This window comes from Coccinella septempunctata, chromosome X (genome assembly GCF_907165205.1).
Source record: "Coccinella septempunctata chromosome X, icCocSept1.1, whole genome shotgun sequence".
Taxonomy (NCBI): domain Eukaryota; kingdom Metazoa; phylum Arthropoda; class Insecta; order Coleoptera; family Coccinellidae; genus Coccinella; species Coccinella septempunctata.
In genome coordinates, this window is record NC_058198.1 from 19,829,507 (window position 1) to 19,849,064 (window position 19,558).

General features: G+C 34.2%; 1 long non-coding RNA gene across 1 annotated transcript; it reads left to right on the top strand.

Moving 5' to 3' along the window:
• The first annotated feature begins 3,561 nt into the window (after nt 1-3,561).
• On the top strand, nt 3,562-18,649 carry LOC123321939. Its single transcript, XR_006538987.1, has 3 exons — nt 3,562-4,166; nt 4,276-4,452; nt 18,521-18,649. It is a non-coding gene; the product is annotated as an uncharacterized LOC123321939 (long non-coding RNA).
• Nucleotides 18,650-19,558: the final 909 nt, after the last annotated feature.

Sequence of the window (19,558 nt, forward strand, 5' to 3'; positions counted from 1 at the left end):
TGAGAAACATACATTCATAATCCATTCATCTCGAGCGTCACCAACAGTACCAACACTACAAATTCCAAAATGACATGACAATACATCAAATGTTTATTATAATAATTGTACCTTTAATATAAATATTATTCAGTAAAAAATTAGGAATATTATTCGGTATATAATCGTAACGAATAGCAACGCATATACAATATATTTCGATTTTATTGAGATGTCTAAAACTCTGGTGTATTCACTGATTCGATTTTGTTTTTAATGTCGTGGGGATTAGTTTCGTTTTTCCCACTGTAGGTAGCGCTGTTTAGAATTTGACAGAGCATTGTTATTTGATATTTGAAAATAATTTGAATACTTTCTTACGACGTACGAATATGTGTATTTATAAGATTATATTATTGGTATGTGAAAATGTATTAGTTTCGAGAAAGGGGTGTAGAACATTCAATCATTCAACATGTCGTTCAGTAAGTTCAGTTTTCTGTATGGACAATCAAGAACTACAGCTAAGAATTCGGTGTTGTTGGAATTTGAAGCAGAACCAAATCAGATGAATGAACATTCGGGACCGATATAGCTAAGTTTTATGGAAACTTCAGCAATATTTCAAAGAAATTGTACTGGAAATACGTAATGTGAATTTTGTGTATTGAAAATCAGAAATACATAAATCTATTCGAGTCTGTTACTTCAAATATTCTTCCCGAGTAGATATAGTGAAAATTCCCTTTCCGTCAACTGAATATATTGGATATTTGACCAATCAACTGTGTTTTATTAAAATCATATTGAATTTCCCCCCCTCACGAATTCAAGTTGTCAAATGGAAATTATCTTGAAGAAGCACAGTGAATCCTCCTTCGAACCCTAATTCGATAGTGTTGAAATATTGACAGATTTGTTTTTACAACGAAAATTAAACTGTAAATCACAAATATTCCTTAACAGCTGACAAAATGGGCCGGTTCATATTTTGCACTCGTTGATCGATATTCGATATATCAACGCAAAACGAAATAAAACGAGAGAGTATCATTGGACTTCCTTTGGTAGAACAAGGATAGAACGAAGCAAATGACGTGGCGCCGCCACGAAACTGATCCCATATCCCCGATTTTCTGGAATCTTGATGCTTGCAAGAAGTGACAAGTGCACACACCAGTGTTTTAGACATCTTAGATTTTATGAACCTCGGTGTATGATCGAATATTGTCTATGCTCTCGTGATATTATAACTGATAACTCTTTTGAATTTTTTAAATGAATACAGTGCTTCCCGATGAAGAATTTCAAATTTTCATTTTCGATCGGCTTATTCTGAAGTTACTGTTATAATATCACGAGAAATTTCCTAATTTGAGAATTGACAGTCGAACTACTTAGATATTATATAAAGCCTTCTGCAAATACAACTGAATTCTGATGAGTTAAGCTGTTCGATTAATTCCAGTTATTAATTCTTTGGTATTCATAAACAGTATCACTCATATCATCAGGTACCATGAAGTTAATTCAAAGTTTGCTCAGGTTAGGTATAAGCTTTTCGTATGACTTAGGGAAATTCAAGCTTAAGGGAGCTATTCGGAGAGGAGACATCTGATATAATACATCAATGCATGAAAGAAACATATCATTTTAAAATATCAATATACAGGCATTGGGACCTTGCCTAAGGAATATTAATTCGAATCAAAATATGACGATAGGACTCAACGTAATATTGCTGTGGAAAAAGATTATTTATTTTATCTATTCTTTTTTCGTTTTTTGCTGATAATTGGAACGTTGATTTTTCATTGTCATCAAAATCACGGCCACCACATGAATGACTTCTGATGATGAAGTAAAATGGTAACAATTTTTAACGAAACTTCCTAAAGATAAGATGAGAAGGATGAGTCATTTGCTCAGAATATTGGTGCTATTGTATGAATGTGATAATTTCAGACATTTTCGAGAAAAACGCAATTAAAGCATGCTTTCGAATGTCAGAAAAATGTTGCTGTGTGACTAAATGTTATTTCTTCAAGTGGATTATTTTTGCTGTGACATTATAATATATGGTCGTTCAACTTTGACACCCGGTATGTTTTCCCACAGCAATAGCTTTTTACAGTATATTTGGTTCTATTGCTTTATTTCTATCCTTATTGTCCCAATAATTTGAATCACCATGTACAGGGTGGCCATTTGAAAACGAAACAGACGAGATTACAGACGAAATAAATTTTTTCGATAGAAATGCTCGGACAGGTCGATTTCTGTTTCGAGGGGGACAACTTAAGATGTAGGTTACGGACGCATAGCGCTTCAACCCTTGCTACTACAACCCTCACCCCCAATTTTTGAATAGGGAAGATGGGGTGAGTGATACCTCATTTGAAAGGTATTTTTATACAGATTTCAGCACAGTAATTGTTTTTTCATTTTATGCATTAGTTCTCGAAATATTCTCAACTAAGTATTTGAAAATGAAGTGGTGTTTTCATAGCACTTGTAGTGTTTTTTTGTGAAAAATCCACATTTTGAGCTTCAAAACATACTTCCTATTAACATGTTTATCTAAATGTCGTTGATTGAAGAATTCTGCGGTTCTATTCGCACATTGATTGTTCGCAAAAAAAGTGAAATTATTTCCACCCGCTCTGCAATTGAATAAACCATGTCGAACAATGAATTAGAACACATACAAGTCTCGATTCAAAACTAAGAATAATTCACATGTCAAAGAACCAGTAAGCCAACTTAATGATCTGTTCGTAATAAATAAAAAATTATCGATTCTCATTTTTTTGAAAAAGATATGAATTCATAATCAACAAAATGAAAACATTATTGAAGCCAACTGAGAAAACACTTCATAATTAAGTCGGAAATCGTTTCACGAATTGGGACTGGAATATTTCTGTGGCATCATTAATGATTTGATTTTCTTACCTGGTAATCTGATTGGAGATATGTACGAATTTGGACTTTTTGGAGATTTCTATCGATCAAGTGTTACCGCATGTTATTGGAAATACTGCAAATTATATCGAAGATAATTTGGATTGAGTTTCAGCAAGATTGAGCTCCTTCGCAATACGCTTTCTTTGTTCGACATCTTGATTAAAGATTTCTATGTCAGTGGATTGGAGGAAGGAAGCCACAGTCATGGTTGTTTTGAAGCTCAAAATGTCGATTTAAAAAAAAAAAAACACTACAAGTGCCATAAACACCACTTCATTTTCAAATACTTAGTTAAGAATATTTCGAGAACTAATGCATAAAATGAAAAAACAATTACTGTGCTGAAATCAGTATAAAAATACCTTTCAAATGAGGTATCACTCACCCCATCTTCCCTATTCAAAAATTGAGGGTGAGGGTTGTAGTAGCAAGGGTTGAAGCGCTATGCGTCCGTAACCTACATCTTAAGTTGTCCCCCTCGAAACGGAAATCGATCTTTCCGAGCATTTCTATCGAAAAAGTTTATTTCGTCTGTAATCTCGTCTGTTTCGTTTTCAAATGGCCACCCTGTATATTATCATTGAATACTAACTGAGAATGTTTCCTCAAAAATAATGAGAATAAAAGGTTCCTTTGGAAATCGTCAAGACATAGAAAATAGTCTTATTCCAGCAATTTATTGAAAGCTCCAAATCGGAAGATCCCTGGTTAAATCGTATTATTTTTTTTAGGCCACAGCTGCTTCACTTCACAATCTATTCAGAGTGAACGCACAAATGAATGGAATATTTATGAAATATATCAAAGACCACCGGCTCGCGTTTTACATAAACATACCCTGAAAGTTCTTACCAAGTGCGTCCCTGAATTCCCCCTGAATATTTGCAACTCCAAATCGTTTAATTGGGTTGCATGTGTTGCCTGTATGTCATGTTTACATTTTTCTAGTTTTTGTATCTTTATCATATATCTAACAGATGCTGAAGATCGTTTTCGGATATTCATTTTGTGGCATTTTTACGTCGTTTTCTGTACTCTGAATAGCTTGTGCGTGAACCGAGGTTTTTTACAGAAATTTCTTGTGGAAATTCAAGTTTTGGGATGAAAATAACCATCTATATTTCCATTATCACTAATTCGACGGTTGGGGTAGCAATATTACCCATCTGAGGATCAAACACATACTCCTGCTAGTATAGGAAGGCCGCCCAACAACTTGAGTGAGTTCGTTTTTTTTTCACTTAAACTAGACCTTATTAAATCTGTTTTATTTGTGTTTAAGGGCCTTTTTTACGAAAATTTTCATATTCTTACTTCTTTCTGCTGTAGACAATACAAGTTTCTACGTAGTTTGGATCGTCCCGTTCTGAACCGAACAACGGAGATGAAATTCACGTATTTCCTATCCGAAGAAAAGGAAAAATAACTTGAGAGGGATTTTCGGCCACTGTGGATTTGTTTGGATCCTCGAATTGGTAGTTTCTCCGATTGTATTGCAAATTCCTGGTATGTACAGATAATTTTTCTGATATGACTTATTGTTCATTTCATATCATGTTATATCAATCAAATCAATAGAATAGAATATTTTTATTCCACCTATGAATCATTTCACATTTACAGTATCTTTCAATATATACATGAATTCAATAAATGAAGTGAAAGTCTAGTGAAATTTATAAATATACAGTATATACCATAATTAATGTGACATTGTGAAAACTACGCTCGATCAAGCATAGGGGGTGAAATATTTTTTTCTTGTAGGTTTATTATACTTCTAAAAGGAATTTTAGGGAATCGATACTAGAATTTTACATCGAAACATTTCTTTTGTATCTCCATTATTCTTATAATAACACATTCAATCATTTTATTTCATCTGTTCCGGAGTTTAAGTACCTATTTCGATAGGCTGACCAGATTATCCGATGTTCAATGACGGACGGGCCTAGGGAATGTGTTATTTATATATACAGGGTGTCCCGTAAAGACCACGTCAAACGAAAACGGAAAGTAGACCAGAATGTGCTCTACCTGATGTGAAAAAATCGTTCATATGAAAGTCTCACAGTTTTCGAGATATTTGATGTTTTATGAAAATGTTGAATTTTTTAACTTAAAATGCTTTCTCTGTTGGGGAAGCTACAATTAAATACTTTTCGAATCAGTTTTTTTCCGTAAATTTTGTTGAATGCTTACTCCAATTCATGCAATGAAAAATACCACAAAATATTATACAGGGATTCTGAAAAAAAAAATTGAAATTCATGTTCTGAAGGAAGTGTTTTTTTGTGCTGAATTCTATCTGACGTGGTATAAAAAAAAGACACTAGACCTTTTCTGCATATTACGTTGAAAAGTTGCCCATTTTGTGAGGATTCCGAAAAAGTAAAATACAGGTGAAAACCTTCTTCACGAAAAAAGATATTTGAATGTTTATCGAAAATGGAGCATTTCTATGAAAAATTGATTTTTTCACTTTTTCCATAAATACTTTTATTTTGCACTTCCTGCTGAAAATAATCAATCAACAAATCAATAAAATGTTATTAAGATGCTAATTCACTGACTGAGTTTTTTTATTTCTTTGCCTAAAGAACTCTCGAACATCGATATGATGTGATGCGATTCAATGATTCACCAGGCTTAAATCCTCTAGATTATTTTACTGGGGCTTTTAAAAAATGAAATTTATTCGAATCCTATAAGAGATGAAGCACAACTTAGGGACCGCATTCGTATTTCAGCAGCCAAAATAGCGGGGAGAAGTTTGTATGGTTTGATGGTTTGAACAGGTAATTTCTCAATAGATGCAGGGCATGTATTAGCGAAGGGGGTGGTTATTTTGAGCATTTGATCTAATAAGAATCCTGACTTTTTATTATTTATATTTTTATAAAGTTTCTTCACAATAGATTTGTTGATGTTGAAGGTCCTGTGCGTTATTACATTATATCATTGCAATTAATGAATAATTTCATTTTATAAGTAATTTCAGGACTAACTGACATTTTTCAAGAGAATTATTCAATATGTTACAGCAGAATCTGCAAAATAAAAGAATTTGTGGAAAAGGTGACAAAATCAGTTTTTCACAGAAATGCTCCATTCTCGATAAACATTCAAATATCTTTTTTCGTGAAGATGGTTATCACCTGTATTTTACCTTTTCGGAATCCTCACAAAATGGGCAACTTTTCAACGTAATATGCAGAAAAGGTCTAGTGTCTTTTTTTTACACCACGTCAGATAGAATTCAGCCCAAAAAAACACTTCCTTCAGAACATGAGTTTTAATTTTTATTTTCAGAATCCCTGTATAATATTTTGTGGTATTTTTCATTGCATGAATTGAAGTAATCATTCGACAAAATTTAGAAAAAAAAACTGATTCGAAAAGAATTTAATTGAAGCTTCCGCAAGAGAGAAAGCATTTTAAGTTAAAAAATTCAACATTTTCATAAAACATCAAATATCTCGAAAACTGTGAGACTTTCATATGAACGATTTTTTCATATCAGGTAGAGCACATTCTGATCTACTTTCCGTTTTCGTTTGACGTGGTCTTTACGGGACAGCCTGTATACAGGGCGAGTCTTTGAATCGTGAAAATATTTCAACAGTAGATTCTTGAGACCAAAATAAACACTTTTTTCCGATTCAGCTCTGATCAAGGGATAAAGCAATTTTAAGTTTTTATAATGAGCTGTGCCACCCCTAGAGAAGCAAAATTACCTTCAGAATAACTGAATGAATCTGTGACAACTGTGGATCTTTTAAAAAGAGTTGCATTCGGTCAAAAGTACCAAATTTTTCGAATTTCCAAGATATATTTTATTTTTGAACGTCAAATCACTCGAAAACTATATTCCGAAATTCATTTCATTAGATAAAACCGTTATTGAGAACCAGTAATAACATTTTTTTTTTATTTTTCAACAACCTGTATCTTTTGTGTTTCTTTTGTCTTCAAGAATCTACTGTAAAATATTTGTACGAGTTTAAGACTCACCCTGTATATGATTCCAGCTACTCAGTTTCCTATAAAGTATGACGATAAAAAAAATAATTCATTGAAAATAAAAAAATAATAAAAGTTCATCACAATACAAAAACGAAAATTTAATAATATTGATATAATGGTTGTGCATTACACTGTGGAATGAGAAGAGGGCTTCAGGCGTTGCTAGATAACCTTCTTCATCCCCAAAATTTGAATGTCTCAAATATTTAGTCAGGGAGGAAGACGCTGCTGCATTAAACATTTTTTTTACGTTCGTAACTTGAAACATGCCGTACAATATCTCTCTTCCTCCAAATGCAATCTGAATTGACCCAAACACTTCGTACATTGGACTTCAGAATCAAGTTTTGTTTTTTTAAAAAATGAAAATTCTTTCGAAAGATCTTCCATAAATTTGCACTTTCTTTTTTCAATATCCATCTCAAATATTCTTTAGAAAAATACTGAATTAAATTTAAAATTTCGACGAACATTTTGACGGACGTTTTCTAGTGACGGACTTCTTGGACGATTGACGGACTGTCAGTCACAATGACGGACGTCTGGTCACCCTATATTTGGATGAGGCAGCCCTTTTTTCTATTTTTCTTGCTACTTTTTTTTGCATTGGATCGCTGAATACGTTGGCGCCCTATTCTATCAAACAGCACTCACGCCATTTCCACTGTCAGCAAACCGATATGTTCCTAGGGTTTCCTTCTGGTGTTGGTTTGATTTCAGGAATTTTGTTCTCTTTCATAAGTAAATAGTTAAATTTTGGTTTTTGGTCGTTATAACTTAAGTCTTCTTCAACATAGGTACGTCAAAAAAGAACTGTTAACTCAATTTAGTGTTAGTACCAAAATTTGTTTTTGCCATTCGAACAGATAATATTCAAACTTCACTTTGATACCCCAAGGTTTATTCTGAAGTAAATCAGGTAACTGGTGGAGCCCTGCATACTTCAAAGATTTTATGTCATCTTTATTTTCTGGAAAACTGACGATATTTTTTTTCAAAATATACTTTATTACACTCATCAATGAAATGCTCGTCTAATACTTGTATATCTCACTGTTGAAGTAGACTGGCTACATTTTCTTCACGATAAAGGGCATGTACTTCGATCGATTTGTCTTGGACCATATTGATGTGCTTGTTAGGTGTATTTTTTGACAGATCAGTTAGCACATACTCTGCTTTCGATGTGCTATTCAGCATTCGAGCAGCTTCATATAAAATATTTTCTGATCCAACCAGTTGCCGGCTAGTGTTAGGTAGGGACCAACTCGTATTGGGTAGAGACTCCATTATACACGTTCTAATAATTTTTATTGTTTCTGGGTTTGTTTGAGAAAAACATCTTGAGACAACTTCTAGTGTGAAAGAAATACAGAGGTGAAAATAGAACATATTCTTTCTTCTTTCGCCATTACTCTTATATTACTTGCATTCGAAATCGAAGTTATTTGTTTTCTTCCATTTGTGAAATAAAACATCATCGGTAAGAGCTGCTTTGTTGAGAGGAGATTGTCAGTTCATGATTAAATTTCCTGCGTAGCGGGTGGGTACAAGTATCGGAGGTCGGATGAACCCGGTGGCTATTCAATACGACCAAAAAAATAAAACAACCCACAAAAAGTAATTGATAAAAAGATGCTGATGAATGGGGACTTGTCAGACCTAATCCATTTGTTTATTGATATCTGTATATTTCACTAACAGCTCCATCAAATTGAAACACCAAAAAAAATTATATAATCAAATATAAACACGAAAACAAGTATAGATTCTGAATAATATAATAAAACTCTTATCAAACCACTGAGAACACATCGCTGAAACAAAAGGTACATATATATAATAGAATGAAAATCTTGAGTATATTTGGAAATATACGACGATGACTAGAGACTACTCTTCAAAATGAGATAAGCAAACGAACCGAATGACTTCTGAATGAATTTTCCTCTTGCATCCTGAATGAATGGATATTTATATCATTGGGTTTTCTGAAAGGAAATAATGCACCTGCACTATTGCGTAATATTATGATTTGTATGGCTATATGTAGGTTCAAATAAGAAACAAATAAAAGTCTTATTTAACTCAATAACGATAAAGTAAAGTATATATTTATTTCAGTTATTATAGTACAAACCCTGAAGAATTCAACAAGTCAAATCATCTCTTGCAAAACTCCACAAATTCCTTAAAATAATATGGTGCACAATTCAATATACCCAAACTGGTGAATCTCTTTCTTGAAGTTATTATTTCTCAATATTTGATATTTTAAAACTATAACTTGTATCTTTTTTGAATCAATATGATGAATTAATTCCAGATTCCTTCTTGTTACGTAAGCTCTTCCTATCAATATAGGCAAAATATTACTTTCTATCGGAATTATTATATTTCAAAGAAAGTGATCAAAATTATCATTTAGCAAATAATAAGAAGGAAGCTCGTCTTCAGGAGCATTTTATCTGAAACAAATATTCATACTATTTTTTTTTCGTTATTTGAGGATACTTTTATGATAAATATGCTTATTCTTACTATCTTCAATAAGATGTGAATCAATTTCACGAGAATCTATCCTTTTAAATACCGGATCAAGTTTTCTCGTAATAGGATTTTTGATATACGCGGGATTATCACCTAAGGGATGGTATTCTTCAGCTGCCTTTTTCTGATCTTTTTTTGAACGATCAATACTTTTGCGTTTTTTCAACTCTTTCGAAATATCATTAACATATTCTACATAATTGCCTTAATGATTTGCATTGGTGTAATTTCCAGACTTGAATGATTGAAATTATTATAACTCAATAAAGCGAGATCTTATATATTTTGAAAAGTAGAATTTTTATAATGAATAGTACGTAATTGCTCAATTAATGTTGAATGAAATATTTCCACAATTGCATTAGAATTCGGATTGTAATTCATGATATAAAGGCGCGTACTTACTGGCGAGCAGCAACAGCAACGCCCATAAAAATCCCATAAAATTTTACGATGTTGCGTTTTGCACCAGTGAGTACGTCCCGTTCTTCGTTGCGAAGCACGGTTTTACTTTCCTTTGAGAGTGGCAAAGACCGACAAATCTCGGATCGCTTCGAAGACTGCTACGAATGAGGAAGGTCGTAAAGTTTTATGGGATTTTTATGGCCGGTTGCTGTTGCTGCTCGCCAGTGAGTACGCGCCTTAATGAATTTAAATTTTATGTACTTTACAAAAGTCTTTAACGAAATTCTTTTTTAATTCTAATCCGTTGTCACACGTAATTTCAGAGAGTATGTATACCATAATGACTAAAATACATTATTAATTTATCAATTATTTTCGTTCCTGTTTTCTGAATTAGGATAACATTGTCCTTATCTTGAGAATGAATCAATTATACTTAAACAATAGGTTTGACCGAATCTTATGGTATCGCAATAAACATGTGTAACGGCTTTTGATCCAATAGGCTTAGGTTTGAATTGAAGTTGTATAGGACTGTACTCTGAGATATTTCACATGAATTTATATAATTTCGCACATTTTTATTCATATGAGGCAAATAATATTTTTGTCTTAAACTGATTGAATTTTCGCTCACACTACGATGTCTCGTTTTAGTTTTGTGATATTGTTGGATGCGTCAAGGTTCTTCTTCTTTATCTTCAACATCTTCAACAAATATTTCAGAAATTTTGAATTTAATAATTTTATAATCGAATTCATTTTGTAAAATTTTAATTAGAGGTCCTTGTAACTCTTCGGATTGAAAATAGACTGTGTAAGGTTTTTCAGGACGAACATGCTCTTTAATGAATTTCATCATTTTCATCTAATATATTCTTAATATCTTTGATTTCAAATGTTATGAGATGCATTTGTTGGACATCCCTCAATGCTGGTACAATTTGTAATATTATATTATAAATATATTATATTTAAATCTATCATTATATTGATCTTTAAGGTCATTTACGATAGTTGCGATCTGTTTTTGATTCTTCATGAGTGCCTTCTCATTTTTCTCTATGCTATTAAAATCTAATATATAAAATTCTCGTGTCATAGTTTTCGTTACCATACTCCTCCGAAACGGCTTGACCGATTTTGATGAAATTTTTTGTGCTTATCCGGTATCTATGAGAATCGGCCAACATCTATTTTTCATCCCCCTAAATGTTAGGGGTAGTCCACCCCTAAATTTTTTTTTGTATTTTTTAGACAAAATTTTTAATTTCTATTTTTTTATGATACAACATACAAAAATACATACAATCCTCAATTTTCACCCTTCTACGATCAACCCTTATTTTTAATAGCCATTTTAGTAATTTAATCATTAGGAAATTATTTATATGGCAAAACAACGTTTGCCGGGTCAGCTATCTATGAGAATCGGCCAACATCTATTTTTCATTCCCCTAAATGTTAGGGGTAGTCCACCCCTAATTTTTTTTTTGTATTTTTTAGACAAAATTTTTAATTTCTATTTTTTTATGATACAACATACGAAAATACATACAATCCTCAATTTTCACCCTTCTACGATCAACCCTTATTTTTTAATAGCCATTTTAGTAATTTAATCATAAGGAAATTATTTATATGGCAAAACAACGTTTGCCGGGTCAGCTATCTATGAGAATCGGCCAACATCTATTTTTCATCCCCCTAAATGTTAGGGGTAGTCCACCCCTAAATTTTTTTTTTATTTTTTAGACAAAATTTTTAATTTCTATTTTTTTATGATACAACATGGAAATTATTTATATGGCAAAACAACGTTTGCCGGGTCAGCTAGTAAGTTCTATAAAGTTCTTGATCATCAGAATCTAATGTTTCAAATAGTATTTTCGAAATCTTGCCACCAAGGTTAATTAATCCTTTTTCAATTCTAGTTTTTTCATTTAAAAGTTCCTCGAACGTATTAATATTAATTTTATTAGTATGAAATAAATACTCGTAATTAGCTGTCGCTGCAAAACCCAACTGTTGATGCTTCAATGCTTCAATTTCTACTTGATATTTAAAAATTATATCTTGTATCTTTTTTGAATCAATATGATGAATTAATTGCAAATTATTTCTTGTTACGTAAGCCCTTCCTAGCAAAATAGGCAAAATATTATTTTCTATTGGAATTATTTCAAAGGGAGGAGCATTATGTCTGAAACAAATATACTATTTTTTCTTCCGTTGTTTAAGAATTCTTTTATGATAAATATGCTTATTCTTTCTTTTTTTTTTCAATACTGGATCTAGTTTTCTCGTAATAGGATTTTTAATATACGCCGGATTATCATTTAATGGATGGTCTTCTTCAGCAGACCTTTTCTGATTTATTTTTTCTATTCGATTAATAGTTTGATGCTTTCTTTTTTTCTAACTCTTGTTGTTGTATTTGTTCATTATGAGTTTTTCTAATTGGTAACGAATAATTTAAATCTGCATTGGGATAATTTCTAGACTTGAATTATTATAACTTAGTAAAGCAAGAGTTAATTTATTTTGAAAAGTAGAATTTTAATCATCAATAGTACGTTACGGCTCAATTAATATTGAATGAAATCTTTTCACAATTGCATTAGAATTTGGATTGTAATTTGAGATAAAATGAATTTCAATTTTATGTACTTCACAAAAATCTTGAACGACACTATTTTTAAATTCTAATCCGTTGTCACACGTGATTTTAGAGGGTACATCATAATGACTAAAATACATTATTAATTTATCAATTATTTCTGAATTTTCTGAATTGAAGGATAACATTGTCCTAATCTTGAAAATGAATCAACTATGCTTAAACAATAGGTTTGACCAAATCTTATGGTATCACAATAAACATGTGTAAAGGGTTTTGATCCAATAGGGTTAGGTTAGAATTGAAGTTGTATAGGAGTTCGTTCATATTTACTCTTCTGACATATTTCGCATGAATTAATATAATTTCGCATATCTTTATTCATATTAGGCCAATAATATTTTCGTCTTAAGCTAATTAAATTTTCGCTTACACCACGATGTCTAGTTTTAGTTTCGTGATATTGTTGGATTCGTTGTTCTTCTTCATCTTCAACATCTTCAAGAAATATTTTAGAAACTTTAAATTTAATAGTTTTATAATCGAATTTATCTTGTAGAACTCTAATAAGGGATTTTTCTAACTCTTCGGATTGAAAATATATCGTGTAAGGTTTTTCAGGACGAACATATTCTTTAATGAATATAGATAAATCATTATCGATTGAATTTATCAAAACGCGAAATCTTATTTTGTCTCCAAATAACTTCGTTTTGGTAACGTTATAATTTGATGCCGTTTTAAATATTATTGGCAAGGAATATGCATTTAAACATCGTTCTGTATATGGTAACTCTGACATTGGATTTTCTACGATACTATGGACAGTAAAATCATCATTTTCATCATTATTATCTTGATTCGAATCATTTTCAATATTATCTTCATTTTCATTCAAGTGAGTTCCTTCATTATTAAAATCATAATTTTCAGTACTATCATTATCAATATTCACATTTGGATTATTAGTATTATTATTATGATGAGCATTCAAAAGCTCTAGACATTCATATAATTCTTCTTCAGTAACTTGATTAATCATTGACGCTAATTCGTCTTCTTCTACATCTTCATGAGTAGCTTCTTTAATCAATTTCATAAATTCTTCATATTCTATACCATTAAAATCAATATTTTTAGTTACTTCGTTTTTCTTTTTACTTCGAATATTATATATCATTATATTTATATTTGAATGCATAAAAATGAACTTTATCATTCTGAATATTATAGTATAGACCATTCCAATTGCTCTAAAGAACACGCAATTCGTGGTAACGCTGAATATTTTTCATTATTCTTTTCACATAATTCCCGTAAATTTATTAACGCTTTAAAAACTATTTCATAATTAGGCTATTCATAATAAAAATCTTTCGTAATTAAATAGTAAATATTTCTATTTTCTCGGTTAATAAAAGCAACGAGAATCACCGATCGTCCGGATCGAAGCCCAGGAAGTTTTCGAAAATAATTTCCGAAAAAGTTCAATTTCGACGATTCTTGCTGCTTTCGCGAAAGGTGCTCGACGTTCTTGAATAGGCAGATCGAACGAAGACAATAGAGAGTTGAAGTGCAGCCATGAACGTAAACGTTAACGTTATAATTGACATCTACGCATGCTCATTCGTCAGTTTTTAACGTTAACGTTAGCGTCAGCTTTACGGCCTACGTAAACTAGCGGTCTCCCACGTATACCTTAAACATCGACGTACGTTAACCGAACGTTAAACGAGTAGCACCGATGACTTGCGAATGGCCGAATTTTGATTGTTAAATGCAATTCTCGATAACCTCAAACTGTCATTGTTTACATTTCCTGTGTATTTTCTCATAATGAACGAAAATTATAGGAAATCAGCAGTGATTTGAAAGTTATCAAAAGGATTAAGTTAAATTACTGTGTTATCAGATTACATTCAGTACATAAGGAAATAGCTGAAACTACACTGCAATTCTGATGTCTCTAACACTTGAACATTTCATTGATAATAAAATACTTTCAAGCTAAAAATTCTCTTTATTAGGCATATAAATCATTAGAACATCAATATTCCAAATGTTATTTAAGCTGTCGGAGCTCAATATTAGATAAAAGAGAGTTCACGCGAAACGAAAGCAAAATCAAATTGATAGGTTATGTTTAACGTCTGACGTTTCATGATGACAGCACTTCAACTCAAATTTCATTACAACACGTAAACGTTATATCTGACGTTATTTCTCACGTTAACGTTTACGTTCAGGCTAACGTTCTGTGCGCACTTCAACTCTCTATTTATCGGAACGGGGACGGGCTATGTTTTGTCACGAAGGACGGAATTACTTCATGAATATACGCATGCCCACTTTTACGGCCCCCAAATAACCGAAAACTGCGTAAGAAAATGGTGGAATTTTGACAATTCTCAAATTCACAATATCGAATTGTTTACTATCGACGATCAGAGAAAATTTGATGGACTTTGACGATCGATGTCAGATCGTGATTCCTAGGTTGAAGTTCTTTTTGACTGAAGTTGACTGAGTTAGGAAGATAGGCGAATTCAAAAATCTAGATGCCCTCTGCCGACTGAATTACGAAACTACATTGTCAGTACTGCGAAGTCAAAACAAATTTCTTTTTTTTATGTTTTCTTTTATCTCACGTTGTCCAACAAAGTATTATAATTATTATTATTTGGAGATGTTATATTAGGATTATTGTCTGGGTTTCTGAATAGAAATATTGATTACATCTGCCCACTCTGGCGTTGAAGTCTCCAAGGAGAATAATTCGTTCCCGGTTTGGGATTTTACTTAATGTAGAAACGAGTGTTTCGTAGAAGGTGTCCTTTAAGTTGTCAGAGGAGTTTAAATTGGGTGCGTATACTGAAATGATGTTCACAAAGTGTTATTCGCTGCAGGAAAGCGTAGGGTCATCAAACGTTCTGAGATGCTATCTGGTTTTTCGGTTAGTTTGGCGGCCAGGTTTCTAATGGCAAAGCCTACGCCATCCACCACCCTACCACCCTAGATAACAGCGAACTCTGTCTCCGACTAGCAGCTACTCTGGTAGGTTTGCTATTCTTCCTAGTGAAAAGACTAGCTGGCGCTCGAGATAAGTTTTCTCCGAGGTGACCACGTTACAGCCTTTCCAGAAAAAAGTATAGGCTTGTTCTACCAAGCTACCTTCGTCCGAAAAGCGTGTCTAGCTTAAGGCAACTATTGCAATGGATGTTCGTTGCAGTTCCTTATCGATTAGGGCAGTAAGTCTTTCTGGTCGGTCGGCCCTGGAGTTGTCTAGCAAGGTTCTGACGTTCCATGCTGCAAAAGCTGTGTGCTTTTCATTGGTGGTTGTACGATAATTCACTCGCTCAGGCACCCTACCCCGGAGATCCGAATGGGTGGGTATTTTACCTCCGGATACAAATTTTGTCCTGTTCGACTGATCCATCTTTATGTAGGAGCTGCGTTAGAAGGTGCTTTAAAGCGGCACTGGTAACGCTGTCAGTGCAACTTTGGTTGCGGTTTCGCCTAGATTATCTTGTGGCACAGGTATCCTGAGACAAGGTCTAAGACGTAACTTATGCAACGCAGAGAGCCATTTCCTGCTCAAGCCGATGTTCAGGCTAGGTAATTGTGGGAAACAGAGTTTTATACCGCTCGTGTTCGGTCGCCAAAACCTCGTTCGTAGGAACAGGGTGTACCGCGAGTAGGTGAGGTTGGCATTTGAGAGGAGAGGCTATAAAACGCCTCCATTCCCCTTACACCCCTTTATTTTCACATCTTTTGTAAACATGGAGATTGTTGATATGGCTACGTTTTCTTCACCTTTCGTTGGCGTTTTCCTTATCGGCACTTTATCCATCAACGTCCACCCTAGATGCGTCTCAACCGCTGTCAGTCCATTTTCGAGCGTATGGACTCTTCCCGTCAGCAACTTGCCCGCGATGTCTGCACCAATTAAATCCGATACGTTCTTTGCTGTCGAGATCGCTTATTACGACTTTCCGATTTTTCAGTTCTTTCAACCATTTACCTTTCGTTACACACGGTATATCCGAACAAATCACTTTCTCGTCGAGTGCTTCGAAGTTACACCAGTATGTTCTGTCCAGATTCCCGACACGAATCTGGTACTTTTGGCGTATCGCGATGTTCGATTCGATACCGCCGAAAAGTAAATGTACCATATCTTGCTGTTCAACTGGTTTATACTCCAAACTTTCAACAAGCTCGGACAACACATATAAGTTTTGCGATCCGGTGTCTATCAAAGTGGGTAGGATTAGAAAGTTTAGATATTATTTGGTCTGATTGTATAGTGTTCGATATTCTGCTGATAAGATGCAGTAATTTATCCTGATTTTCGGATATAAATTCTCTGTACCCATGCTGAATATTAGGTACTATAGTATTTTCAGTTATTTCTACCTCTGGGATTGTGTTCATCAGTCCAGAGGGGGCAACATCTGCTTACCTTAGTGTCGGTGCCATTTTAGTATGAGATCTAGTTCTCATGGAGGGTTCGCCCTCTTGTATTTACACTCCTGGTCCCAGACTATTCAACTCATTGACCATTTCTTGTTCACTGTCGGAACCTTGTACCTCTCTGCCTGCTCGATATCTTTCTCTCCTTTTTATGTATGCGTTTCGGTCTCTGATCTGTTCAATAGTTTTATTTGGCAGATGCTCGCCAATTATTTTGTAGATGTCTTCTTTTCCTTCATGTTCCCTCAATAGATGTTTAAGCAGTTCAACTTTCCTCTTTCCAGCTCTTACCTTACCAACTCTTGTCCTTTCCTTCTTCTTTGCATGTTGTTTACATACTATTTCATTCCTTTTCTCAGGATGTTTGGATCTTTGATGCAAAGATAGACCTGCTTGTGTTTCAAACTACATTTGACAATCTTCACAGCTAAAGTTCCCTGTTAGAACTTTTGGGCCAGTGTACATCTAGCTGTGTGCCCCACGATTGATCTGTAATTTTCGGATATTTTCTGGGAGCATCTTTTGCAGCTGAATAGTCACCACCTCCGTGTGATCATTTCGCACTCTTAGGGTGATCGACAACCGAATCATGCTAAATGCTAAATGATGAGCTACGTCACTCGATTCGTAGCTTGTTACCAAATCTGCCGCTTTCGATCCAGGTATTATTGATTGAAGAAGATACTGGAACTTGTCCTCGTCTCGCAGGCCATCATCCTAGTGAATCTTCTGGAAAAGGCTCCAGAACTGCAGCCACTCACGTAAATCTCCACTAAACTTTGCAAGTTCCACCTTGGGTAGATTGTACCTTGACCTCGTGGCCCCTATTCCGCTGCTGCTCACACTCGAAGCCTTCTCCTCCTTTACGGCCATCCATTGTTTAAATTCACATTTGGCCTTCAAGAATTCAGACTCATAATTGTTACTTTCGTCGTTGGCCTTTTCTAGGGCTGCCCCGTCAAAGTCCTAGGAGGCATACATTTTTTCCAGTATCCTCTTCGATACTTCTTCCAATTCCTGGTACCTTATCACCAGTCCCTCGAATGCCGCTTTGATTTCAACGTCGGTTCCGGATTTGCCGTCGTCCATCAGAGCATTCAGCGATCTCAGCGCTTTTGTGAAGCTGATTGTTCAGTTTCTTCTGCTCTGCCTCGATCATCTTCATCATAGTCTTGACCTAAAGTGCAAAGAATAAGTCAATTGTTCGCGCCACAACGCTACCGTGATGAGCTGGACCTGCCATCTACCGCATCATTTGTTAAACGATGCTGTCTTAGAGCTATGGAACATGCACGCGGAAGGAATCTTCTTTTTATTTAAGTCTCAGTCATTCACGAACCTAGTCACTAGTCAGTATTCACTACACACATTCATTCACTCACTCGATGTTAAAGAGCCAGCGAAGCATAATGAATAAATAAATAAATAAATAGATTGTAAAAAGCAATACGAGAAACAATAAAGTTACCCTTTAAGTGAAAAGAGTTGTTTGTTTTTCAGAATCGTCAAGTTAATACAGTCCACGAACACCAACATGGTCCATTTGAGCCAACGGATATGAAAAAGAAGTGAATAAACGTTGAGAAAAGCTGAAAATCAGATTCTATTCGACACCAAGAGGTAGTTGGTGAGTCCGTTTCTGTTTTTCCATTTATCCAGATCTTGTTATTCCCTTTTCACCTGTCGAGTTTTTAAAATAGTCGTTTTGTTTCTTAATATATCATTATAGCTCTGCTTGGCGTAGTGTTTTACGGAAAATGACCGATTCATTAACTAGAAAGCGAGGGTCGCTAAAGAGCTCCCAAACAAATTTCGTTAAACGCGTAGATAGTAAAAAGACCTAGATAAACTCAGTGAAACCGACCTGATCCAACTAGAAGAAAGATAAGATCGCCATAAGATAGTATTTGATGAGTTCGAGGAGGTGCAAAACCATATAGAATTGGCAACCTCCGAAGAAGCTCTCCAGAAAGAATATGAAATTAGGGCCACCTTCGAAGACACTTATTACGATTACCGGTCTATTGCCAAGTGCCTGTCAGCAAATAAAGTAATTATTGACTTCAACAGTCGAATCTCTTCTAGAAATTCCGCAGTGTCAGAGACAGGTAGTCCTACCAGTATTTTAAGTGGAGTTAAATTGCCAGTTATTGCCCTTCCCAAGTTCCAGGGAAAATATAAAAAATTGGTTACAGTTCAGAGAAACTTTTGAGTCTTTAGTTCATGACAATGAGTCTCTGAGTTTGATTCAGAAGTATCATTACCTTAGAGCCTCCCTAGAGGGAAGTGCAGCCCTTGTAATCAAAGCAGTTGAATGGGGCCTACCGTTTTTTTGCTCACCAGTTGGCGCCTCTGCAGAGTGAGGTCCTGAACATAGACAAACTAATGAAAGATTTGTTTATCTACGATGACGGGGACTTGTCATTTCACAGATCATAATATTGGAGAAATTGAATATAGAAATATTTGGTTACTAATCAATATCTTGTTCGTCATTTTTGTATTTTAATTCGCGTGTGTAAGTCCCTTTCTGACAAT